This window comes from Pseudophryne corroboree, chromosome 3 (genome assembly GCF_028390025.1).
Source record: "Pseudophryne corroboree isolate aPseCor3 chromosome 3, aPseCor3.hap2, whole genome shotgun sequence".
Lineage (NCBI taxonomy): Eukaryota > Metazoa > Chordata > Amphibia > Anura > Myobatrachidae > Pseudophryne > Pseudophryne corroboree.
The window spans coordinates 36,942,975-36,970,165 of NC_086446.1; the positions used below are offsets into that span (position 1 = coordinate 36,942,975).

The 27,191-nt window shown below is 48.1% G+C and overlaps 1 protein-coding gene across 1 annotated transcript in view; it reads right to left on the minus strand.

Moving 5' to 3' along the window:
- LOC135057117 (uncharacterized) overlaps positions 1-27,191 on the minus strand; it is a 206,403-nt gene that overhangs the window by 170,262 nt on the left and 8,950 nt on the right. Inside the window, exon 2 of the mRNA XM_063963016.1 lies at positions 3,042-3,105. The gene's annotated coding sequence lies outside the window, so the exon portion shown is untranslated. The remainder of the gene's footprint in view (positions 1-3,041; positions 3,106-27,191) is intronic.

The following is a 27,191-nucleotide window of genomic DNA, read 5'->3' on the forward strand; positions in this document are numbered from 1 at the left end:
TCCTGGGAACTAGCTGTGTTGTGCAGCTTCTTTCCTCTGCCCCTGCCTCTGGCAAGAAAAGGACGCACCTCAGACTTTCTTGCCTTTCTGTGATCGAAAGGACTGCATTTGGTAATACGGTGCTATCTTAGGTTGTGAGGGAACATATGGCAAAAAATTTGACTTTCCAGCAGTAGCTGTGGAGACCAGGTCCGAGAGACCCTCCCCAAACAATTCCTCACCCTTGTAAGGTAAAACCTCCATGTGCCTTTTTGAGTCGGCATCACCTGTCCACTGCTGAGTCCACAGGGCCCTTCTGGCAGAAATCGACATTGCATATATTCTAGAGCCCAATAGGCTAATGTCTCTTTGAGCATCTCTCATATATAGGACAGCGTCTTTTATATGCCCCAGGGTCATTAATATAGTATCCTTGTCTAAGGTATCAAGTTCCTCAGATAAGGTATCCGTCCATGCTGCTACAGCACTACACACCCAGGCCGACGCAATTGCCGGCCTTAGTAAGGTACCTTAATGTGTATAAATGGACTTCAGGGTACCCTCTTGCTTTCTATCCGCAGCATCTTTTAGGGTGGCCGTATCCTGTGACGGCAGGGCTACCCTCTTGGATAAGCGTATTAAAGCTTTGTCCACCCTAGGGGAGGATTCCCAGCGTAACCTGTCCGTTGGCGGGAAAGGATACGCCATAAGCATCCGTTTGGAAATCTGCAGTTTTTTATCTGGATATTCCCAAGCCTTTTCACATAACTCATTGAGCTCGTGTGAAGGGGGAAAGGTCACCACCTGCCTTTTTTCCCAAAACATATGAACCCTCTTGTCAGGGACTGGGGTTTCATCTGTGATGTGCAACACATCCTTAATTGCTATAATCATATAATGGATGGATGTAGCCAACTTGGCTGTAACTTTGCATCATCGTAATCGACACTGGAGTTTGAATCCATGTCGGTATCTGTGTCAACAATTTGGGATAGTGGGCGCTTCTGAGACCCTGACGGTCTCTGCGACATAGGATCAGGCATGGGCTGAGACCCCGACTGTCCTAAGCTTTCAGCTTTATCCAACCTTTTATGCAAGAAACATTATCATTTAAAACCTTCCACATATCCATCCAATCAGGTGTCGGCGCCGTCGGCGGAAACACCACATTCATTTGCTCCCGCTCTGCTTCCACATAGCCTTCCTCATCAAACATGTCGACACAAGCGTACCGACACACCACACACACAGGGGATGCTCTTTTTGAAGACAGTTCCCCCACAAGGCCCTTTGGAGAGACAGAGAGAGAGTATGCCAGCACACACCCCAGCGCTATATGTCCCAGGAATCACACAGTAACTTAGTGTTAACCCAGTAGCTGCTGTATATTATGTTTTTGTGCCTAATTTATGTGCCCCCCCTCTCTTTTTACCCTCTTCTACTGTGAATCTGCAGGGGAGAGCCTGGGGAGCTTCCTCTCAGCAGAGCTGTGGAGAAAAAATGGCGCTGGTGAGTGCTGAGGAAGAAGCCCCGCCCCCTCAGCGGCGGGCTTCTGTCCCGCACTTATGTACAATATTATGGCGGGGGCTCATACATATATACAGTGCCAAACTGTATATATGTCCAACTTTTGCCAAGAGGTCCTCATTGCTGCCCAGGGCGCCCCCCCCCCCGCACCTTACAGTGACCGGAGTATGTGGGTGTAGTGTGGGAGCAATGGCGCACAGCTGCAGTGCTGTGTGCTACCTCAGTGAAGACTGGAGTCTTCTGCCGCCGATTTCGAAGTCTTCTTGCTTCTTTCACCCGGCTTCTGTCTTCCGGCTCTGCAAGGGGGACGGCGGCGCGGCTCCGGGATCGGACGACAAAGGGTGAGATCCTGTGTACGATCCCTCTGGAGCTAATGGTGTCCAGTAGCCTAAGAAGCAGGACCTATCTGCAGAGAGTAGGGCTGCTTCTCTCCCCTCAGTCCCACGATGCAGGGAGTCTGTTGCCAGCAGAGCTCCCTGAAAATAAAAAAAACCTAACAAAATACTTTCTTATAGCAAGCTCAGGAGAGCTCACTAAGTAGCACCCAGCTCGTCCGCGCACAGATTCAAACTGAGGTCTGGAGGAGGGGCATAGAGGGAGGAGCCAGAGCACACCAGAATCCAACTTCTTTCTTAAAGTGCCCATGTCTCCTGCGGAGCCCGTCTATTCCCCATGGTCCTTATGGAGTCCCCAGCATCCACTAGGACGTTAGAGAAATATAAAATACTTTTACTTACATACTTGGCTATTAACCAAACTGCACCATCATACATCTCCTCACTAATCTCAAAATATCTCCCTACCAGACCTCTCCGCTCTGCATAAGATCTGCGTCTCTCATCCACATGTATTACCTGTTCCCACTTAAAATTACAGGACTTTACCCGGGCTTCACCTACTCTGTGGAATGCCCTCCCACGCACAATAAGACTTTCCTCTAGTCTCCAAACTTTTAAACGTTCCCTGAAAACTCACCTCTTCAAACAAGCCTATCAAATTCCAGACCCACCCACTTAACCTTTAATGCTTCACTATCTAATTACATCCTCTCTGTACAGTCCACATAACCTCACATATTTTGTCTTCCAACATTGCTGGGTGATCATATCATACAACCCTTTAAGAACCTAGCAATCTGGTGGACCATTATGTAACAGGTTGCATCTATCCTTGTGTGTCAATGCCTATTTCCCTATAGATTGTAAGCTTGCGAGCAGGGCCTTCCTACCGCTATGTCTGTCTGTCTTTGCCCAGTTTTGTTCTATAACTGTTGTTCTAAATGTAAAGCGCAACGGAATATGCTGCGCTATATAAGAAACTGCTAATAAATAAAATAAATAAATAAACAAATAGTGATGGCAAAAAACAAAGTCGGAGATCTGTGTCCAACTTTTGTTTTTGGACACCGTGAAAAACAGCGAACGATACTCACAATAATTCCATTTCTTTACAATACTTCATGGCAGCCCTTACTATGGGTAGACACCCCCTTCTCCTTAATTAGACAGGAGTTTTTTTCCTTAGGATCCACCCACCTTGGGTATATAGCTGTACTCCTCCCTTTCCGCCTTGTCTTTGGATGTCTCCGTATAAGAGATCCTAGAAAAAAAACAAAAAACACTGACATCAGTTAGGGCAATTCATGGGCTGCCAGGAAGTATTTCAAAGAAAAGGAATTTTCTAAGTATAATTGGCTGTTTTCTTTTTCATACGTCATGGCAGCCCTTACTATGGGATATACCAAAGCCTAAACATGGGAGGGACTGCAATAATCACAGTCCACAATTCCGCAATTATGCTTAAGTCATTTTTTATTCATACCAAGATATTACTGAAACTTGGTGGGACAAAACTCATGATTGGACAGTTAAACTGGAGGGTTATACACTGTTCAGGAGAGACAGAACAAACAAACGAGGTGGAGGGGTATCTCTCTACGTAAAACCTTTTTTAAAACCTGACATAAAGGATGACATAAAGAACTGTTAATACTGTGGATTCTTTTTGGGTAGAAATTGCATGTGGGGGAAAGGGAACTAAATAGCTACTAATAGGGATATGCTACAAGCCGCCTGATATTAATATGTCTGATTTGTTACTGAAGCAAATAGAAAAAAGCTGCAGGATTAGAAGACGTAATAGTGTTGGGTGATTTTAACTATCCAGAGATTAACTGGACAAATGATTCATGTGATACTGCTAGGGGTAATAGGTTCTTAAACACACTAAATGATCACTACTTACTTCAATTAATCGAGGAACCTACTAGGTACAATGCAATTTTATACCTGGTACTAACAAACAATAGGGAATTGATATACACTGCTCGAAAAAATAAAGGGAACACTTAAACAACACAATGTAACTCCAAGTCAATCACACTTCTGTGAAATCAAACTGTCCACTTAAGAAGCAACACTGATTGACAATCAATTTCACATGCTGTTGTGCAAATGGAATAGACAACAGGTGGGAATTATAGGCAAATAGCAAGAGACCCCCAATAAAGGAGTTGGTCTGCAGGTGGTGACCACAGACCACTTCTCAGCTCCTATGCTTTCTGGCTGATGTTTTGGTCACTTTTGAAAGCTGGCGGTGCATTCACTCTAGTGGTAGCATGAGACGGAGTCTACAACCCACACAAAGGGCTCAGGTAGTGCAGCTCATCCAGGATGGCACATCAGTGCGAGCTGTGGCAAGAAGGTTTGCTGTGTCTGTCAGCGTAGTGTCCAGAGCATGGAGGCGCTACCAGGAGACAGGCCAGTAAATCAGGAGACGTGGAGGAGGCCGCGGGAGGGCAACAACCCAGCAGCAGGACCGCTACCTCCGCCTTTGTGCAAGAAGGAACAGGAGGAGCACTGCCAGAGCCCTGCAAAATGACCTCCAGCAAGCCACAAATGTGCATGTGTCTACTCAAACGATCAGAAACAGACTCCATGAGGGTGGTATGAGGGCCCGACGTCCACAGGTGGGGGTTGTGCTTACAGCCCAACACCGTGCAGGACATTTGGCATTTGCCAGAGAACGCCAAGATTGGAAAATTTGCCACTGGCGCCCTGTGCTCTTCACAGATGAAAGCAGGTTCTCACTGAGCACATGTGACAGAAGTGAGAGTCTGGAGACGCCAAGGAGAACGTTCTGCTGCCTGCAACATCTTCCAGCATGACCGGTTTGGCAGTGGGTCAGTAATGGTGTGGGGTGGCATTTCTTTGGGGGGCCGCACAGCCCTCCATGTGCTCGCCAGAGGTAGCCTAACTGCCATTAGGTACCAAAATGAGATCCTCAGACCCCTTGTGAGACCATATGCTGGTGCGGTTGGCCCTGGGTTCCTCCTAATGCAAGACAATGCTAGACCTCATGTGGCTGGAGTGTCAGCAGTTCCTGCAAGACGAAGGCATTGATGCTATGGACTGGCCCGCCCGCTCCCCGGACCTGAATCCAATTGAGCACATCTGAGACATCATGTCTCGCTCCATCCACCAACGCCACGTTGCACCACAGACTGTCCAGGAGTTGGTGGATGCTTTAGTCCAGGTCTGGGAGGAGATCCCTCAGGAGACCATCCGCCACCTCATCAGGAGCATGCCCAGGCATTGTAGGGAGGTCATACAGGCACGTGGAGGCCACACACTACTGAGCCTCATTTTGACTTGTTTTAAGGACATTACATCAAAGTTGGATCAGCATGTAGTGTGTTTTTCCACTTTAATTTTGAGTGTGACTCCAAATCCAGACCTCCATGGGTTAATAAATTTGATTTCCATTGATAATTTTTGTGTGATTTTGTTGTCAGCACATTCAACTATGTAAAGAACAAAGTATTCAATAAGAATATTTCATTCATTCAGATCTAGGATGTGTTATTTTAGTGTTCCCTTTATTTTTTTGAGCAGAGTAGAATATTACAGTAAGGGAACCCATGGGAAACAGTGACTACACACTGATCACATTAAATATCAGTTTTTACAAACAGCCCTATATAGGCTCTACTAAGACTCTAAACTTTAGCTTCGCCAAATTTACCATGACGAGGGAAGCTTTAAGGGACAATGACTGGGAAATTTTGTTTCAAGGCAAGAACACCACAAAGAAATGGGATGTATTAAAAACGCTGTTTGCTAGTTATACTCGTAAATTCATTCCCATGGGCAGCAAATGAAGGAGCAATAATTCCAAACCAATGTGGCTTAACAATAAGATTAAGGAAATGATGGACAAAAAAAGGCGAGCATTCAAAAAGTATAAATCAGACGGGAAGGCAGAGTCATTCCAGTACAAATAGGATTTTAATACCTACCGGTAAATCCTTTTCTCTTAGTCCGTAGAGGATGCTGGGGACACATTAAGAACCATGGGGTATAGATGGGATCCAGGAAACATGGGCACTTTAAGACTTTTAAGGGGCGTGACCTGGCTCCTCCCTCTATATCCCTCCTCCAGACTCAGTTTGTAACTGTGCCCAGGGAGACGGACATTTCGAAGAAAGGAATTATTATTATTAGCAAACCAAGGCGAGCATCACACCAGCTCACGCCTCAAGCATGTCGTACAACATGGCATTCAACTGAACACGTCAACGGACATGAACAAAGTCAGCAACAAGCTGAATAAAACAGAAAACACAACTAGTGTGTAATCACAACTAATACTGCAGATACAGTGCGCACTGGGACGAGCGCCCAGCATCCTCTACGGACTAAGAGAAGAGGATTTACCGGTAGGTATTAAAATCCTATTTTCTCATACGTCCTAGAGGATGCTGGGGACACATTAAGAACCATGGGGATTATACCAAAGCTCTAAAACTGGGCGGGAGAGTGCGGACGACTCTGCAGCACCGATAGACCAAACTTGAGGTCCTCATCAGCCAAGGTATCAAACGCGAAAAACTGAGCAAACGTGTCTGACCCCGACCAAGTAGCATCTCGGCAAAGTTACAATGCCGAGACACACCGGGCAGCCGCCCAGGACTAACCCACCTTACTAGTAGAGTGGGCCTTCACCGATTTCGGTAATGGCAATCCTGCCGTGGAATGAACCTGCTGAATCGTATGACAGACCCAGCGTGCAATAGCCTGCTTCGAAACAGGACACCCAAACTTGTTGGGAGCATACAGGACAAACAGAGCCTCTGTTTTCGCCATCGGAGCCATTCTGGCTACATAAACTTTCAAAGCTCTGACCACATCCAGAGACTTCGATCCAACCAAAGCGTTAGTAGCCACTGGCATCACAATCGGTTGGGTCATGTGGAAAGCTGAAACCACTTTCGGCAGAAAATGTTGACGAGTTCTCAACTCAGCTCTATCTTCGGGCTCTTGTGAGACAAGGCCGCTAACTCATACACCCGCCTTGCGGACGCCAAGGCCAACAGGATGACCACTGTCCAAGTGAGGAATTTGAATTCCACCTTACGCAAAGGTTCAAACCAATGCGATTGCAAGAACTGCAACACTACAGTAAGACCCCATGGGGCCACAGGGGGAACGAATGGAGGTTGGATGTGTAACACACCCTCCACAAAAGTCTGAACTTCAGGAAGGGAGGCCAATTATTTTTGAAAGAAAACTGAGAAGGCAGAAATCTGCACCTTAATGGAGCCCAATTTTTAGCCTCTTATCCACACCCGTTTGCAGAAAATGGAGAAAACGCCCCAGTGAAAACTCCTCCGTAGGAGCCTTCCTGGATTCACACTAAGACACCAATTTACTCCAAATACGGTGGTAACATTTCGACGCAACTCCTTTTCTGGCATGAATAAGAGTGGGGATGATCTCACAGGGAAAACCCTTGCGAGTTAGGATCAGGCGTTCAACCGCCATGCCGTCAAACATAGTCGCTGTAAACGTGATACACACACGGTCCTTGCTGCAACAGGTCCTCGCAGAGAGGAATAGGCCAGGGATCTTTTACGAGCAATGCCCGAAGATCCGGATACCAAATCCTCCTCGGCCAGTCTGGGACCACGAGGAGAGCTCGAACTGTTGTTCTTCTCAAGATCTTTAGAACTTTGGAACTCGAGGAAGTGGAGGGCAAAAAATAGGATTTTGGTACTTACCAGGTAAATCCTTTTCTTTGAATCCATAGGGGGCACTGGAGTACTCTTGGGATATGGACGGCTTCCACCGGAAGAAGGCACTGAATAAATTAATTTTTGAGACTACTCCTCCCCTCCATATCCTCGAGCACTTCAGTGTTTTTTACTGAGCCGAACAGGATCGATAGAGAGATTGACAAAAGGAGAATTACATATAATCTCACGGACAACAATAAAGTTGACACAAAACGTAACAGACAACTAAACAGTTGACACCATAACTGATTAACCTTTGATAAATTTAAACCAGTCGTGAAAGTGTGTTACCATAAGAACCACTGAACTTTCTAAAACAGGTAAACTGCTCTGGGTGGGCGTCCAGTGCCCCCTATGGATTCAAAGAAAAGGATTTACCTGGTAAGTACCAAAATCCTATTTTCTTTTTCATCCACTAGGGGTCACTGGAGTACTCTTGGGATGTACCAAAGTTTCCTCCGTGGCGGGAGAGCTGTTTGGCACTTGTAACACTAAACGGCCAAAGCTAGATGCTGATGCCGCGAACGTATCAAACTTGTAAAAGCGCACAAACGTGTGCACTGAAGACCAAGTAGCCGCACGGCAAAGCTGTGTCGTAGAAGCCCCACGACTCGCTGCCCATGACGTTCCCACAGAACGTGTGGAATGAGCTGTTACTGATGTAGGTGGCTGTAACCTAGCATGAAGGTAAGCCTGACGTATGGTCAGTTTGATCCATCTGGATAAGGTCTGCTTAGAGGCTGGCCAACCCCTCTTAGCCGCATCATAGAGAACAAACAACGTATCCGTCTTACGAACCGTAGACGTTCGGGATACATAGACGCGTAATGCGCGAACCACATCCAACGTTTCAGCATTCTCTGTTAAAACCGGAACTACTATTGGTTGATTGATGTGAAAAGACGACACTACCTTTGGTAGAAAAGCGGGATTCGTCCGAAGTTCCGCTCTGTCATCATGAAAAACTAAATAAGGTGACTTGCACGACAAGGCACCCAGATCTGAAACACGCCTAGCCGAAGCTAAGGCTAAAAGAAAAATCGTTTTCCAAGTGAGAAATTTAATATCCACTTGTTGTAAGGGTTCAAAGTAATCGGACTGTAAGAAATCTAAAACCAGATTCAAGTCCCATGGTGCTGTAGGTGGAATGAAAGGAGGCTGTATCCTCATTACACCCTGTAGAAACGTATGTATTGACGGCAACAAGGCCAATTTCCTTTGAAAGTAAATTGACAACGCAGATACCTGCACCTTTAGTGTGGAAAGACGTAGTCCTCCATCTAACCCCATCTGTAAAAATAACAAAAGACGGGATAAATTAAAAGATGATGTCGGAAATTTCCGAGCTTCACACCAACCTATATAAGTACGCCAGATTCTGTAATAATGAGCTGCCGTAACCGGCTTCCTAGCTCGTACCATGGTTGGTATAACAGACTCAGGAATGCCCTCTCTTCTCAAGATGGCCTTTTCAACAGCCACCCCGTCAAACGCAGCCGCGCTAAATCGGGGTAAAGGAACGGACCCTGTTGTAACAGGTCCGGACGTAGTGGGAGTGGCCACGGATCGTCTGCGAGTAAACCGAGGAGATCCGAGAACCAAGTCCTCCGAGGCCAATGAGGCGCTATTAGTATGACTGTGACGGACCCTCTCTTGATCCGTTTTAGCAACAGCGGGAGCAGCGGAAACGGTGGAAACAGATACACGAGGCTGTACGGCCACGCGGCTGTGAGAGCATCCACCGCCACTGCCCTTGGATCTCTTGTTCTGGACACATATCGTGACACCGGATGATTGTGGCGGGATGCCATCAGATCCACCTGAGGGTAACCCCACCTCTGGATCAACATCTGAAACACTTCTGGATTTAATGCCCACTCTCCTGGATGAAAATCCCGACGACTGAGAAAATCTGCCTCCCAGTTGTCCACTCCCGGAATGAACACTGCCGACAATATCACCTGGTGATATTCGGCCCATCTGAGGATCCGAGCTACTTCCCGCATTGCCATGCGGCTTCTCGTTCCTCCTTGTTTGTTTATGTATGCGACTGCCGTCGCATTGTCTGACTGCACCTGAACAGTCTGAAAACGAAACATGTACACTGCTTGTCTTAGAGCATTGTAAATCGCCCTGAGTTCCAGAACATTTATGGATAGCGATCTTTCGTGATCTGCCCAGAGGCCCTGGAGCCGATAACTCTGAACTACAGCTCCCCAACCTCTGAGACTTGCGTCTGTTGACAGAATTATCCAATTCACGACGCCGAATCGTCTCCCTGCAGATAGATTGTGTATTTTTAACCACCAGAGAAGAGACACCCTGACTTGTGGCGACAATCTCACCCTGTGGTGCATCTGCAGATGTGATCCCGACCATTGCGCTAACACCTCCAGTTGAAACGGACGTGAGTGAAATCTTCCGAACTGAAGTGCTTCGAAAGCCGCCACCATTGTGCCTAAAAGGCGAATGCACAAATGTACTGAGACTGTGCGTGGCTTGAGCACTAATTGCACCAGATGACGAATGACCTGTACTTTCTGTTGTGGCAGGTAAACCTTTTGATTTACTGTATCGAGAATCATCCCTAGGAATTGAAGTCGTTGACACGGAATTAGATGTGATTTCTTTAAACTGACTATCCAACCGTGCTGAACTAGTACATTGTACGTTAGCAAAGCATGCTGGAGAAGCAATTGTTGAGACGGAGCCTTTATGAGTAGATCGTCCAAATACGGAACAATTATTACTCCTAGGGACCTGAGATGAGCTATCATCACGGACATTACCTTGGTGAATACCCGAGGCGCTGATGAGAGGCCAAACGGCAGAGCCTGAAACTGGTAATGGTCTCGCCTTATTGCAAACCTTAAGAAACTCTGGTGAGGTGGCCAAATCGGAATGTGTAAGTACGCATCTTTGAGATCCAGTGCAATCATGAATTCCTGTGGCTCTAACCCTACAATTACTGACCTGAGAGATTCCATCTTGAATCTGTGGTAAGTGACGTAATGATTGAGACCTTTTAGGTTCAATATTGGCCTGACTGAGCCATCTGGTTTTGGTACCAGAAACAGACTGGAATCCGACACAGGCAGTCCTGTCGTGAAAAATCTTCCTGTCGGAAGATAATCGAACTCTATTTTGTAACCCTCTAATACTAAATTGCGGATCCACCCATCTGTGGACGTCTGCAGCCACGCCCCCTGAAAGCTCTGAAGGCGTGCTCCCACAATTGGAGATCCGAGATGGGCTGGGAGCCCGTCATGCCACTGGTTTGTTAGTGGTCTTAGTGTCTTGACGACGTGCATTGGATTGTCGGGCACTACGTCCCCGACCTCTTCTACCAGGCGTGACTGCTCCTGTGCCCTGCCCATGAAAGGGCTGAGTTCTAAAGGATTTGAACGCCGGACCAGAATATTTCCGTTTAGGTATAGTTGTAGGCGATGGAAGAAACACAGACTTTCCTCCAGTAGCCTCAGAAATCCATTTGTCCAATTCAGGACCGAAAAGCTTCTCGCCATCATAAGGCAATGCCTCTATACCTTTTTTAACCTCCGTCTCCGCCTGCCAAGAACGCAGCCAAAGTGCTCGTCGTACTATGACTAGCGATGAGGACAGGCGAGAAGTAAGCTGACAGACGTCAGTAGAAGCTGTACATAGATATTCAGCAGCTTCCCAGATTTGATCCGCGAGAAGTATAAGATGGTCATCTTGCAGAGCCGACTTGAGCTCTTTTATCCATACCATTAATGCTTTAGTAACCCAAATGCCAACCAACCCAGGTCTCAGCAGCACTCCAGCTGCTGTATACATGGACCTTAGCATAGCCTCTATTTTACGATCTGCAGGGTCTTTAAGCGTAGTAGCAGTTGGTACTGGTATGGTTAACTTCCTTGTAAGTTTAGATACGGATGAATCCACCGATGGTGGGTTCTCCCATGTAGCTGTCATGGACTCTGGAAACGGGTAACTCGATTTAAATCTACGAGGTATAGAAAACCGTTTATCCGGATTTTTCCGTGATTCCAGTAACATTTTATTAAGAGATTCCGAAATAGGGAAACACATCGGAGATCTCTGTCGTTTAGTAAAGACTACCTCATCATTCGTCAGAGGCTCCTCAGTTTCCGTAAACTCCAGCGACTGACTTACTGCTCTGATGAGATTATCAATACCTGGGCTGTCAAAATCGTCACTATCTGACTGTTGGTCTATTTCGCCCTCCTCATACTCCTGTTCAGTGAGGTCTAGTATCCCAGAGACTGGAAAATTATTAGGAAAAGGAAACTTATCTTTTCCACTCAAGGTGGACCTCTGACCAGATTGAGACTCCCCTGGTAACTCAAATGGTCTCATTTTAAACTCAGATCTTGCCGCCTCTCTTTCTTCACGAGAGGCGGCCAGCTCTGATTGTAAACCAACTAATACATCTGCAAGTAAAGCCCATGGAGGGTCTAGAGATGCTGGCTTTACTTCTGGAATGGAAATCGTATTTGTGGCTGTATTAACAACACATGCTGTACATGTGGTGGATCCATCAGGCAACACACTCTTACAGACATGACATGAAAAATGTTTCTTAGATTTTGCTGGTGTCTTACTCATTATAAAGACAGACAATACAAACTACACACAGACAGTCTGCACGACTCAGTAATAACACCAAAGTTCCTTGTATATATCAGGCAAGTGCAGTGCCTGCCAGCAATAAGAAAACTGACCCCCAAATTCCCTAGTACCACTCTTAAGCCGAGATGTAATATAGGAATCCTGGAACAGACAGGAGAACATTAAACATGTTAAGCACCAAGTTTTTCTACAAAGCTTAACACTGCCAATACTGCTAATTGTCTCCCCCCACCCCCACGACCTCCGTGTACAGCACCGGGTCGGGGCCTGTGGAACTTTGCATAGGGCCGTGTGAGCGGCCTGTACCTGTAGGCCAAGGCAGCGGGGAACTCCTCGGCTGCTGCGGGCGGTCAGCGGGAGCAGAGAGCGTACTGCATAGAGCCGTGGAGCGGCCTATGCACACGCGCTCCCGGCCCGCCACACACAGCATAGAGCGGAGTGGCCTCCTGTGTAGCCAGGCAGCGGGGAACATATCGGCTGCTGCGGCGCAGGGAGCAGCGGTCTGGTAACTTAAGATGCTGGGAGCGGCGGAGAGTGAGAGCGCGCTGCATAGAGCCGTGAAGCGGCCTATGCACACGCGCTCCGGGCAGCGGTCGCTAGTGAGTGAAACATGCCCAATACAATCCCCAACAGTGGGGCGGCAGCATAAGCTGACCGCCCCTACCCAACATACCTGGACCGTGACAAAAGTCTATGACGGGGCTTCTCATCCAAGCTCCGTCCAGCTTTTTGCAGGCAGCCTGCAGGTGGAGTGAGGGAGCTCTTTACAGAGAGGTCCGACACTCACGGCGGTTCTCAGCCGCTTCCACTGTCCCTGACCCAAGCCTGTTAGAAGGTGGGAAAGGACGTGGAAATCCTTGAAAGGAAAAAAAAAAAAAAAAACTTTGAAAAAATTCCAATACTTTGTGGACGAGCTCCACTATGCCTTCTAACTGTGTCGAGCACAGAAAAAACACTGGAGTGCTCGAGGATATGGAGGGGAGGAGTAGTCTCAAAAATTAATTTATTCAGTGCCTTCTTCCGGTGGAAGCCGTCCATATCCCAAGAGTACTCCAGTGACCCCTAGTGGATGAAAAAGAAATACACCGACTGAAAACACCCACGGTGTCACCAGTACATCCACTGCCGATGCTTGAGGGTCCCTGGACCTGGAACAATGCCTCTGAAGCTTCTTATTGAGCGAGACGCCATAATGTCTATATGGGGAACCCCCCAGAGATTTGTCACTACTGTGAAGACATCTTAATGGAGGCCCCACTCTCTTGGATGGAGATCGTGTCTGCTGAGGAAGTCTGCTTCCCAGTTGTCCACCCCAGGAATGAATATTGCTGACAGAGCGCATGTACACTTTTTCACTCGGCGGAGAATCTATGTGGCTTCTGCCATTGTTGCTCTACCGTTTTGTCCTGCCCTGGCGGGTTATGTACGCTACTGCTGTAACATTGTCCAATTGGACCAGCACGGGCATAGTGTGAAGAAAACGTTCCGCTTGTAGAAGGCCGTTGTAAATGGCTCAACTCCAGAACATTGATGTGGAGATAAGTTTCTTGACCTGACCATCTTCCTTTGTCTTGGAAGACTGGATTATCCCCCAGTGTATGTGGAGGTGAGATCCGTACCACTTGTCCAACAGATCCCACTGAAACACTCTGGCATGGAAGCTGACAAATTGAATGGCCTCGTAGGCCGCAACCATCTACCCCAGCAACCAAACGCATTGATGGATGGAGATTGTTACTGTTTTCAGTAAGAGTTTTACCAGACCCTGAATCTCTAGAGCTTTTGCCAGTAGAAGAAAAACTCTCTGCAGGTCTGTGTCCAGTATTATTCCCAAAAACGCCAACCGCGTCGACTAAATTTAACTGTGATTTTGGCAATTTTAGGAGCCAATCATTGAAGTACTGTCAGGGATAGTGCAATGTTCTGTACCAACTGATCCCTGGATCTCGCTTTTATCAGATCGCCCAACTACGGGAATTGTGACTCCTTGCTTGCGGAGGAGAAATATCATGTCCGCCATCACCTTGGTGAAAATCCTTGGAGCCGTGGTATACCCAACGGCAACGTCTGGAATTAGTAATGACAAAACCTGAATAGCAAACCTCAGGTAAGCCTGATGTGGAGGATAAAAAGGAACATGCAAGTAGGCAACCTTTATGTCCAATGACACCATAAAATCCCCATCCTCCAGACTAGAGATCACCCCTCGGAGAGACTCCATCTTGAATTTGAATTTCTTCAGGTAGAAATTGAGAGATTTCAGGTTTAGGATCGGTCTGACCGAGCCGTCCGGCTTCAGGACCACTAACAGACTTGAATACAAGCCTGCTCCCTGTTGTGATAGGGGAACCTGGATAACAGTCCGGTTTTGGCACAACTTGGAAGAGAATCTGGTAAGGCCGATTTGAAAAATCGGCGGGGGAAAAAATCTTGAAACTGTAGTTTGTACCCTTGGAACACCATTTGTAAAACCCACGGGCCCAGGCCTGAGCGAACCCAGAACTGACGGAAGAGTTTTAAACGCGCCCCCGTATGGGAGTCCCAGAGTTATGCGGTGGATATGGCTGAAGCCGGGAAGGACTTTTGCTACTGGGAACACGATAATTCGGGTATTCCTTTACCTCTTTTCCACCCCCTATTATTAAGGGAGGAAAACCTCGTCCTCTCCAGCATTTATTGGACCAAAAGGACTGCATACGATAGTGGTGTGCTTTCTTTTGTTGCGTAGGCACATAAGGTAAAAAGGACGACTTACCCGCGGCAGCCGTATCCAAACAAAACACCACCTTTATATGAGAGATTCCATATTTTTCCTAGCGTCAGCATCAGCATTCCACTGGTGAACTCACAAGCTCGCCTAGCTGCGACTGACATGGAATTGGCCCTTGAACCCAAAAGGTCAATGTCCCTCGCAGTTTTCTTTCTGTACGCTGTAGCGTCCTTGATATAACCGTGCGTCAAGAGGATGCTATCCCTAACTAGGGCATCCAAAGCAGATGACAAGTTCTCTGCCCACTGCTGAATGGCGCAAATCACCCACACGAATGCAATAATAAGACTGAGTTGCGTACCCGTATTGTATATTAAAGAAGCTTCCTGCTTACTAGTAGCAGGGTCCTGGAGGGCTGCTGCCCCAGAGTGTGGCCGAGCGACCTGTTTTGACAACGAGATAGGGCTTTGTCTCCCTTGGGGGTGATTCCCACGGTTTCCCATCAGCGGGGGAAGAAATGGGTATGCCACCGTAATCCTTTTAGGAAACGGAAACTCTCTGTCAGGGCTGTCCCAGACTATTTCAAAGAGAGCGTTCAGTACATGAGAAGGAGGAACGTAAACACCGGTTTCGATTCCTTATACATATGTACCCTTATATCAGGAACAGCAGGGTCATTAGTGATATCAAACACATCTTTACTACTACAACCATGTACTGAAACGCATTGCCAATTTGGATTTAATCTGAAAACAGCATAGTCGACACTGGAACAGAATCTGTGTCGGTACCTGTGTCACCTAACTGGGTGAAACCACATTCTATAAGACCCCGAGGGGTCCTGGACCTGCAATAACATATCTTCTACAGATCTCTTCCATCCCTGAGTCTGAAAATCAGATTCACCAAATGTGCAACTAATATGAGCCGCATTTGCATTCAGGACACACCAAGCATTCACCCAAATCAACAGTCGGCGGTGCCGACAGGGCCACCCCCACAACAGTTTGTGTCCCAAGTACATTCTCCCCCAGGGAGAAACATGCGGCCTCAGACATGACGACACACGTGTGTCATCGACAACTAACCTATAGTGGACAGACTCTACACAAAGGCTGTCCTAGAGACACAGGGGGAACAAGCCAGCTCACATCCCAGCACCAAATTTACAGGTCTGAACTGATTGGATCCAGAACTGCAGCTCTTATAATACAGCATGATATATTAAACGCCCCCCCACCCCCCCTCAGTGTAGCCAACCCTGATCCTTGTACAGTATGTGAACAAGAACCAGCGTCTCTGCGGCTGCCGAGGAGGAAATGGCGCCGAGTTCAGTGAGCAGTGGGGATGAAGCTCCGCCCCCTTAATAGCGCGCTTCGGTCACGCATTTATTTATATATTTTTATACTGGCGGGGATTAGGACAGTGCCTAGGCACTTATGTCCCCTCTGGCCAGGTATTTTATGAGGTAATGCTGCGCCAGGGCGCCCCGCCCAGCGCCCTGCACCCTGTGTTGGTGATGTGTGTGGGAGCATGGCGCGCACTGTGCTTCCCTCGCTGCACTGTACCTCAGAATGCAGTCACTGACGAGAAGTCTTCTTGTCTTCTTCTACTCACCTGTCTTCTGGCTCTGAAAGGGGGTGACGGCAGGCTGTAGGAGTGAGCATCCGAGCGTACCCGGCGATCATCACCTTTCAGGAGCTGAAGCATCCAGTCAGCAGAAGCAGAGTCCTGGAACTCACTAGAAGTGGGTCATACTTTTCTCCCCTCAGTCCCACGAAGCAGAGAGCCTGTTGCCAGCAGCCTCCCTGAAAATAAAAAACCTAACATAAGTCTTTTCAGAGAAACTCAATAGAGCTCCCCTGGAGTTTATCCAGTCTGCCTGGGCACAGTTCTAAACTGAGTCTGGAGGAGGGATATAGAGGGAGGAGCCAGGTCACGCCCCCTTAAAAGTCTTAAAGTGCCTATGTCTTCTGCGGATCCCGTATATAGCCCATGGTTCTTAATGTGTCCCCCAGCATCCTCTAGGACGTATGAGAAATAAGAATTGTAACAAAATATGCAAAAATGAAATCAGAGTGTCTAAAATAGAAACGGAAAAGCTAATAGCAAAGGAAAGTAAATCAAACCCCAAAAAGTTTTTTGAATACATCAACAGTAAAAAATTAAATAAAGAGAGTATAGGCCCCATAAAAGGCAAGCTGGGCGTCCTAATCAAAGACGACATTGACGTAGCGGAAGAATTAAACGAGTTGTCCTCATTAGTATTTACAAAGAGGACCAGATGGCGGGATTGATGTATAACCTCAGCATTGGGAATGTCCCACTGCAAAGTGCTTATTTCAGTGACGAAGAAATCTGTGACAGATGAAAAAAAATTAAGATATATTAATCACCTGGCCCTGATGGAATTCACCCATGGTTCCTCACGGAGCTACACTCCTTATTATCAAGACACCTATATTTGATTTTCATGGACTCACATCAGGGCATGGTTCCCAAAGACTGGCGTTTAGTAGAAGTAGTGCCAATATTACAATAATCCAGAATCTCTCCTGACTCTGCACTAGACACATCATCCAGATCCTCCTCAGACAGAAGCTCTGGTGAGAACATTCCATAATCATAGTCCAGACTAGTCTGGGATACAAAAGTTTTCTTCATCCATTCCATCAACTCTATAATGCTGACTGGATGCATCAGCAACAGGCACAGATTCCACACAAATTCGCATCCCCTGAGAATGGTCTATCACATGCAAGACAAATCCTAGACAGATTATTTTTCTTGCAACTCCTCTTCTTTGCTCCACAAATAGGCACACTAGAATACAATCAATCAATGTACTAATCGGAAAACCTTACTAATCTAAGAACATGTATAATGAGTAAACAGCCCTCTGAGAGGACTTACTTCAGCTGGCCAGAAACAGGCTTTTGGGGAGAAGGCTCTTCCATGCTGATTCAGGTAAACAGAGGGCTCCAAAGCTGCTCCATACCTCCTGGTGCATGGTGCCATCTTTATCAGCCCTTTACGCACATGCATCACCCACCCGGAAGCCGCGGGAACCCTGCAATACAGCAGCGGTGGAAACCGGGCCACTGACCGCCCGTTCACCGCACCATGCAACCGCGTCCAGCCTCTCCCCCGGGCACCAACACCGCTCTACCGCAGCCATTCTGGGAACAAACATGAGGTAAGTCCTATAAAAATAGGATTTTAATTACCTACCAGTAAATACTTATCTCGTAGTCTGTAGAGGATGATGGGGTCCATATTAGTACCATGGGGTATAGACGGGTCCACCAGGAGCCATTGGCACTTTAAGAGTTTAATAGTATGGGCTGGCTCCTCCCTCTATGCCCCTCCTACCAGACTCAGTCTAGAAACTGTGCCCGAGGAGACGACATACTTCGAGAGAAGGAAATACACAGATAGTGGTGAGATTCATACCACCTCACACAACAAGGCAAATCCGGCTAATATGCTGCAAAACTCAGCAACAGCTGAAACAGTAAAGAACGCAGAACTTACCCAGGAACCAGGTAGTACTGTACCAAATAACCACTGCAGGATAAAGAAGCGCTATGCGGGTGCCCAGCATCCTCCACGGACTACGAGAAAGGATTTTAATTACCTACCGGTAAATGCTTATTTCCTCTAACTTCCTAGAGGATGCTGGGGTCCATATTAGTACCATGGGGATGTACCAAAGCGCCCAGAACGGGAGGGAGAGCGCACAGGCTCCTGCAGAACTGTTTGACCAAATTTGAGGTCATCAGAGGCCAAAACGTGTTCGACCCAGACCAGGAAGCCGAGACACCCAGGGCAGCTGCCCAAGAAGAACCCACTTTACGAGTAGAGTGGGCCTTAACAGATTTTGGACATGGCAATCCTGCCATAGAATATGCATGCTGGATAGTGAACCTGATCCAGCGAGAAATTGTCTGCTTAGAAGCAGGACACCCAATTTTCTTGGGATCATACAGGACAAACAGAGTCCGATTTTCTGTGACGAGCAGTTCTCTTCACATAGATCTTCAAAGCCCTCACAACATCCAAGGCCTTTGAAGCAATGGAGGAATCAGTAGCTACTGGCACCACAATAGGTTGGTTGACATGAAAAGCCGGAGTTGATATTACGGTGGATCCATGGAATAAAGATACCTTTTGGTGAACATAGGGCCCTGATTGGAGGTGAGCTATATACCAATAAGTCAAGTAGAGCTGAATATAAGTATACCTGGATATACTTAGAGTGAAGTTCCAGAAAAGATACCTTTATGTGAACATAGGGCCTTGTTTCAAGGTCAGTGGTGGATTTCTACAACTTACTATAAAGAGTTGAGAAGAATTGATACACATAGGACGTTTTTGTGCGTTTGGTGTTATTCTTTTTTATCTTTTCCCAAGGATACCTGGGGTTGAAGCCTAATGGAAAGACTTTCATATATATATAGAACAGCGCTTGGGAAACACCTCACTTTTCTGTTTTGGTAATTGTGATAAGGAGTGGTGCTCTTGGGGTTGGAACCCGAGCTGCAGTTCTTCTGGGCGCAAGTTATTATTATTCTTCTTTTTGAACTTTTTTGAACCACAATAGGTTGGTTGACATGAAAAGCCGACACAACCTTAGGAAGGAACTGTTGACGAGTCCCAAGTTCCAACCCATCTTCATGGAAGACCAGATAGGGACTTCTACAGGACAAAGCACCCAATTCCGATACACGTCGCGCAGAAGCTAATGCCAATAAAGTGACAGCCTTCCACGTGAGAAACTTGACTTCAGCCCCCTGTAGAGGCTCAAACCAATCCGATTGTAGGAAATGCAACACCACGTCACGATCCCAGGGTGCCGTCGGCGCCAAAAAGGGAGGCTGGATGTGCAGAACCCCTTTCAGAAAGGTCTGAACCTCAGGGAGGGCAGCCAATTTTTTCTGGAAGAAAATGGATAATGCCGAAATCTGGACCTTGAGGGAACCCAACCTCAGGCCCATATCCACACCTGCTTGGAGGAATAGGAGAAAACATCCAAGTTGAAACTCCACCTACTTTTTCCAAATTCGATGGTAATGTTTAGCAGTTACTCCCTTACTACCCTGTATCAGAGTAGGAATAACTGCGCTCGGAATACATTTACGAGCTAAGATCTGGCGCTCAACCGCCATGCCATCAAACGTAGCCGTGGTAAGTCATGATAAGCGAACGGACCCTGTAGTAGAAGATCCTCCCGAAGAGGCAGAGGCCTTGGATCTTCCAGCAGTAGATCCAGCAGATGCGCGTACCAAGCCCTCCTTGGCCAGTCCGGAGCAATGAGGATTGCCAGAACCTTTGTTCTTTTTACAAGCTGAAGAACTCTTGGAATGAGAGGAAGTGGAGGGAACACATACACTGACGGGAACACCCACGGCGTTACCAGCGCGTCCACCTGCTTGTGGGTCTCTCGACCTGGAACAGTACCTCCACAGCTTCTTGTTGAGGCGGGAGGCCATCATATCTATGTGAGGAACCCCCCACAAACCGATTACCTCCCCAAACGCCTCTGGGTGGAGGCCCCACTCTCCTGGATGGAGATCGTGTCTGCTGAGGAAGTCCGCTTCCCAGTTGTCCACTCCCGGAGTGAAGATTGCTGACATTGCCACTGCGTGCCTTTCTGCCTAGAGGATTCTTGCCACCTTGACATCGCAGCCCTGCTCTTCGTTCCACCTTGTCTGTTTAGGTAGGCCACTGTGGTCACGTTGTCCGACTGCACCTGAACAGCCCGATCCTGCAGAAGGTGTGCTGCTCGAAGAAGGCCATTGTATACGGCTCTTAGCTCCAGGATATTTATTGGAAGAAGGGACTCCTGACTTGACCACCTTCCTTGGAAGGTTTCCCCCTGAGTGGCTGCTCCCCAACTTCTGAGACTTGCATCCGTGGTCAGAAGGATCCAGTTGTGAACCCCGAAACCTTAGAAACTCCAGAAGGTGAGGTAGTTGCAGCCACTAGAGGAGTGAAATCCTTGCTTTCGGCGACAGACATATCCTCTGGTGCAAGTGTAGGTGAGATCCCGACCACTGGTCCAGGAGATCCAGTTGAAAGGACCAAGCATGAAACCTTCTGTACTGCAGAGAAGGCAGGTGCACTGATGAACCGATACCCAGGCAGGCTACAAGACAGCCCGGACCATTGTTTATATCACCAATGCTTTCTCCTCCGGTAAAAACACCCTCTGCACCTCCGTGTCGAGAATCATCCCCAGGAAAGACAGCCACCTTGTTGGCTCCGGATGAGACTATGGAAGGTTCAGGATCCAATTGTGCTCCCTGAGCAGATGCGTCGTGAGAGCAATGGACCTTAACAACTTCTCCCTGGACGATGCCTTGATCAGCAGCTCGTCCAGATATGTAATTACGTTTATCCCCTGCTTGCGGAGGAAAACCATCATCTCTGCCATCACCTTGGTGAAGACCCTCGGTGCCGTGGAGAGACCAAATGGCAGTGCTTGAGACGGATAGTGATCGTCTAACAGTGCAAACCTTAGATAAGACTGATGCGGCAACCAAATGAGAATGTGGAGGTATGCATCCTTGATGTCCAGGGACACCAGGAATTCCCCCTCCGCCAGACCTGAGATCACCGCTCTCAGAGACTCCATTTTTAATTGAACTCCCTTAGATAAGGGTTTAAAGATTTCAATTTCAAAATTGGCCTGAACGAAGCATCCGGTTTCGGTACCACACAAAGGTTCAAATAGTAACCCTTGTTCAGCTGAGGAGGCGAAACTGGTACAATGACTTCTGACATTACCAATTTTTTGATGGCTTCCAGAAGAATATCCCTGTCCACCGGAAAAGCCATCAAGCCTGACCTGAAGAATCGGTGAGGTGGAAGAGTTTGAAACTCCAGCCTGTACCCCCGGGACACAATATCCTGTACCCAGGGATCTAAGCTGGATGACACCCAGACGTGGCTGAAATGCCGGAGTCACGCTCCCACCTTGACCGACCTCCAGGCTGGGCAGTTCACCGTCATGCTGCAGACTTTGAGGCACCAGAAGCAGGCTTCTGATCCTGGGAACCTGCAGGTGCAGGTTTTTTGGATTTGACTCGACCACCTCTAAAGAAGGTGTGAGAGGTTTTGTTGTTTCTAGTCCTAGCGGGCCGAAAGGACTGTGACGTATTGGGAGAAAAAGGTTTCTTCGTAGCTGGTGCAGCTGAGGGAAGAAAAGGAGACTTACCCGCGGTAGCCTTTGCAATTCACGCATCCAGCGCCTCCCCAAAAAGAGCCTGACCTGTGTACGGTAGGCTCTCCACACTCTACCTGAATTCCACATCCGCAGACCATTGGCGCAGACAGAGACCCCTGCGAGCCGAGACGGACATGGAGGAGATCCCCACAGTCATGGAACCCAGATCCTTCATGGATTCTACCAGAAACCCTGCAGAATCCTGTATGTTACGTGAAAACTAATCAACGTTACCTTTATCCATCGTAGTCAAGTCCTCGTGCAGAGTGATTGACAACTTTGTTATTGCTTTTGAAATCCATGCACAGGCAATAGTGGGTAGCAGGATAGCCCCTGCAGCTTTGTAAATGGATTTGAGCGTAGCATCCACCTTGCGATCCACCGGGTCTTTCACCGCGGTAGATCCCGGGACAGGCAAGACCACCTGCTTTGACAGACTGGTGACAGATGCGTCAACCATAGGCGGGGTGTCCCATTTTTCTCTATCGTCCTCCGGGAAGTGAAAAGCAACCAGAACCCTTTTAGGGATCTGGAATTTTTTCTCTGGGTTTTCCCAGGATTTTTCAAAGACAGCATTTAATTCCTTAGATGCAGGGAAGGTGAGCGGGGCTTTCTTACTGTCTGTGAAAAAGGCCTCCTCAACCTGCTCAGGAGGTGTGTCAGCAAAATTCAACACATCCAGCATGGCCTCAATCATCAACTGCAAGTGATGCCGTCTCCCTCGACACATCCCCATCACCGCCTGCTGTGTCAGAATCGGTATCCGTGTCATCCTGGGTAATTTGGGCAAGAGCACGTTTGTGAGAATGTACCGCAGGGGAACCCGAGGGAACAGGACCGGGCCATACAGCCATCGTGGTCTGTAATACCTAAGTTTTACAGAGCTACAGACACACATACACAGAGCTACAGACACACATACACAGAGCTACAGACACACATACACAGAGACACATACAGCTACACAGAGACACATACAGAGCTACAGACACACATAGAGCTACAGACACATACAGAGCTACAGACACACACATACAGAGCTACAGACACACACATACAGAGCTACAGACACACACATACAGAGCTACGGACACACATACAGAGCTACGGACACACATACAGAGCTACGGACACACATACAGAGCTACGGACACACATACAGAGCTACGGACACACATACAGAGCTACGGACACACATACAGAGCTACGGACACACATACAGAGCTACGGACACACATACAGAGCTACGGACACACATACAGAGCTACGGACACACATACAGAGCTACGGACACACATACAGAGCTACACAGAGACACATACAGAGCCACAGAGACACATACAGAGCTACACAGAGACACATACAGAGCTACACAGACACATACAGAGCTACACAGAGACACATACAGAGCTACAGACACACATACAGAGCTACAGACACACATATAGAGTTACACAGAGACTATACAGAGTAACAGGCACATTATCATATACAGTTACACAGACATAATATCATTTATGGCCCCTCATACCTGAAAGACTGTCACTGCATGGAAACTTTGACTGCTTTGGCAGGTCCATCATCCTATCTGCCATGCATGTTAAAGTGAAGGAGCGTCAGGGCTGTGCTCCGTGCTGGGAAGCCCCGCCCCATGCGGGGACACTGCTTCCTCCTTCCTTCTGATAATCAGGGATGGCCCATTGAATAAGGGGGGGGGGGGGCCCAGGACATATGCCCCGAAAGACCCCTGCTACTGAGAGCAAAGCAAGCAGTCCTTCCCCCTGCCTCAGAGGCGGAACTTTGCCTGGCTGGCTGGGACTCGGAGGGTAAGTGAGAGCAGCAAGCCAGGGAGAGGAGGAGCTGCGCTGGCTGACAAAGATCAGGGGGGAAAGATCACATAGTGCCGCCGCAGGCATCAGCTCGCAGCCGCTGCCGGTGACCTGGGCTGGAAGCTGGCCGGGACAATGGAGTCAAAGTGCCCACTTCAGGGCTGGAGCCCTGCGGCAAAAGACTCCATTGTCTCCGGCAGTTCCGCCCCTGGACTGGCGCCGGCATCTTGGAGGTAGTATTGCCGAGCAATGACAAGCAGTTCAGCTGGTCGGGACGCTTGTCATTGCGTGCAGGTGGCCGGCAGCGGGCCAGGCAGGATCGGTTCACGGGCCGCGGGCCATATTTTGCCCACCCCTAGTCTACACTGAAGGAGACAGGAAAAAGACAAGGAGGAAGGGGAGGAGTACAGCTATATACCCAAAGTGGGCGGATTCTAAGGAAAAAAACTCCTGTCTAATTAAGGAGAAGGGGATAATAACCCATAGTAAGGGCTGCCATGATATAGGAAAAAGAAAATAAGATTTTACTCACCGGTAAATCTATTTCTCGTAGTCCGTAGTGGATGCTAGGAACTCCGAAAGGACCATGGGGAATAGCGGCTCCGCAGGAGACTGGGCACAACTAAAGAAAGCTTTTAGGTCACCTGGTGTGCACTGGCTCCTCCCACTATGACCCTCCTCCAAGCCTCAGTTAGGATACTGTGCCCGGAAGAGCTGACATAATAAGGAAGGATTTTTGAATCCCGGGTAAGACTCATACCAGCCACACCAATCACACCGTATAACTCGTGATACTATACCCAGTTTAACAGTATGAAAAACAACTGAGCCTCTCAACAGATGGCTCAACAATAACCCTTTAGTTAACAATAACTATGTACAAGTATTGCAGACAATCCGCACTTGGGATGGGCGCCCAGCATCCACTACGGACTACGAGAAATAGATTTACCGGTGAGTAAAATCTTATTTTCTCTGACGTCCTAGTGGATGCTGGGAACTCCAAAAGGACCATGGGGTTTATACCAAAGCTCCCAAACGGGCGGGAGAGTGCGGATGACTCTGCAGCACCGAATGAGAGAACTTCAGGTCCTCCTCAGCCAGGGTATCAAATTTGTAGAATTTAGCAAACGTGTTTGCCCCTGACCAAGTAGCAGCTCGGCAAAGTTGTAAAGCCGAGACCCCTCGGGCAGCCGCCCAAGATGAGCCCACTTACTTCGTGGAGTGGGCTTTTACTGATTTAGGATGCGGCAGTCCAGCCGCCGAATGCGCCAGCTGAATTGTGCTACAAATCCAGCGAGCTTTTTGCTTAGAAGCAGGAGCACCCAGTTTGTTGGGTGCGTACAGGATAAATAGCGAGTCAGTTTTCCTGACTCCAGCCGTCCTGGAAACATAAATTTTCAAGGCCGTGACTACGTCCAGTAACTTGGAATCCTCCAAGTCCCTAGTAGCCGCAGGCACTACAATAGGTTGGTTCAAGTGAAAAGCTGATACCACCTTAGGGAGAAACTGTGGACGAGTCCTCAATTCTGCCCTATCCATATGGAAAATCAGATAAGGGCTTTTAAATGACAAAGCCGCCAATTCTGATACACGCCTTACCGAAGCCAAGGCCAATAACATGACCACTTTCCACGTGAGATATTTTAGATCCACGGTTTTTAGTGGTTCAAACCAATGTGATTTCAGGAAACTCAACACCACGTTGAGATCCCAAAGTGCCACTGGAGGCACAAAAGGGGGCTGAATATGCAGCACTCACTTTACAAATGTCTGAACTTCAGGTAGTGAAGCCAGTTCTCTCTGGAAGAAAATCGACAGAGCCGAAATCTGGACCTTAATGGAACCCAATTTTAGGCCCATAGTCACCCCTGACTGCAGGAAGTGCAGGAATCGACCCAGGTGAAATTCCTCCGTTGGGGCCTTCTTGGCCTCACACCACGCAACATATTTTCGCCATATGCGGTGATAATGTCGTGCGGTTACATCTTTCCTAGCTTTAATGAGCGTAGGAATGACTTCCTCTGGAATACCTTTTTCCTTTAGGATCCGGTGTTCAACCGCCATGCCGTCAAACGCAGCCGCGGTAAGTCTTGGAACAGACAGGGCCCCTGCAGCAGCAGGTCCTGTGTGAGCGGCAGAGGCCATGGGTCCTCTGAGATTAACTCTTGAAGTTCCGGGTACCAAGACCTTCTTGGCCAATCCGGAACAATGAGTATAGTTCTTACTCCTCTTTTCCTTATTATCCTCAGTACCTTGGGTATGAGAGGAAGAGGAGGGAACACATAAACCGACCGGTACACCCACGGTGTCACTAGAGCGTCCACAGATATCGCCTGAGGGTCTCTTGACCTGGCGCAATATTTTTCTAGCTTTTTGTTTAGGCGGGACGCCATCATGTCCACCTGTGGCTTTTCCCAATGGTTTACAATCAGTTGGAAGACTTCTGGATGAAGTCCCCACTCTCCCGGGTTAAGGTCGTGTCTGCTGAGGAAGTCTGCTTCCCAGTTGTCCACTCCCGGAACGAACACTGCTGATAGTGCTAACACGTGATTTTCCGCCCATCGGAGAATCCTTGTGGCTTCTGCCATCGCCGCCCTGCTTCTTGTGCCGCCCTGTCGGTTTACATGGGCGACTGCCGTGATGTTGTCTGACTGGATCAGAACCGGCTGATTTTGAAGCAGGGCTTTTGCCTGACTCAGGGCATTGTAAATGGCCCTCAGTTCCAGAACATTTATGTGTAGGGAAGTCTCCTGACTTGTCCAAAGTCCTTGGAAGTTTCTTCCCAACGTGACTGCCCCCCAGCATCGAAGGCTGGCATCCGTGGTCACCAGGACCCAGTCCTGTATGCCAAATCTGCGGCCCTCCATGAGATGAGCACTCTGCAGCCACCACAAGAGACACACCCTGGTCCTTGGAGACAGGGTTATCAGCCGATGCATTTGAAGATGCGATCCGGACCATTTGTCCAACAGGTCCCACTGAAATATTCTGGCATGGAACCTTCCGAATGGGATTGCTTCGTAGGAAGCTACCATCTTTCCCAGGACTCGCGTGCAGTGATGCACCGACACCTGTTTTGGTTTTAGGAGGTCTCTGACTAGAGACGACAGCTCCTTGGCTTTCTCCTCTGGGAGAAACACTTTTTTCTGGACTGTGTCCAGAATCATCCCCAGGAACATTAGACGTGTCGCAGGAACCAGCTGTGACTCT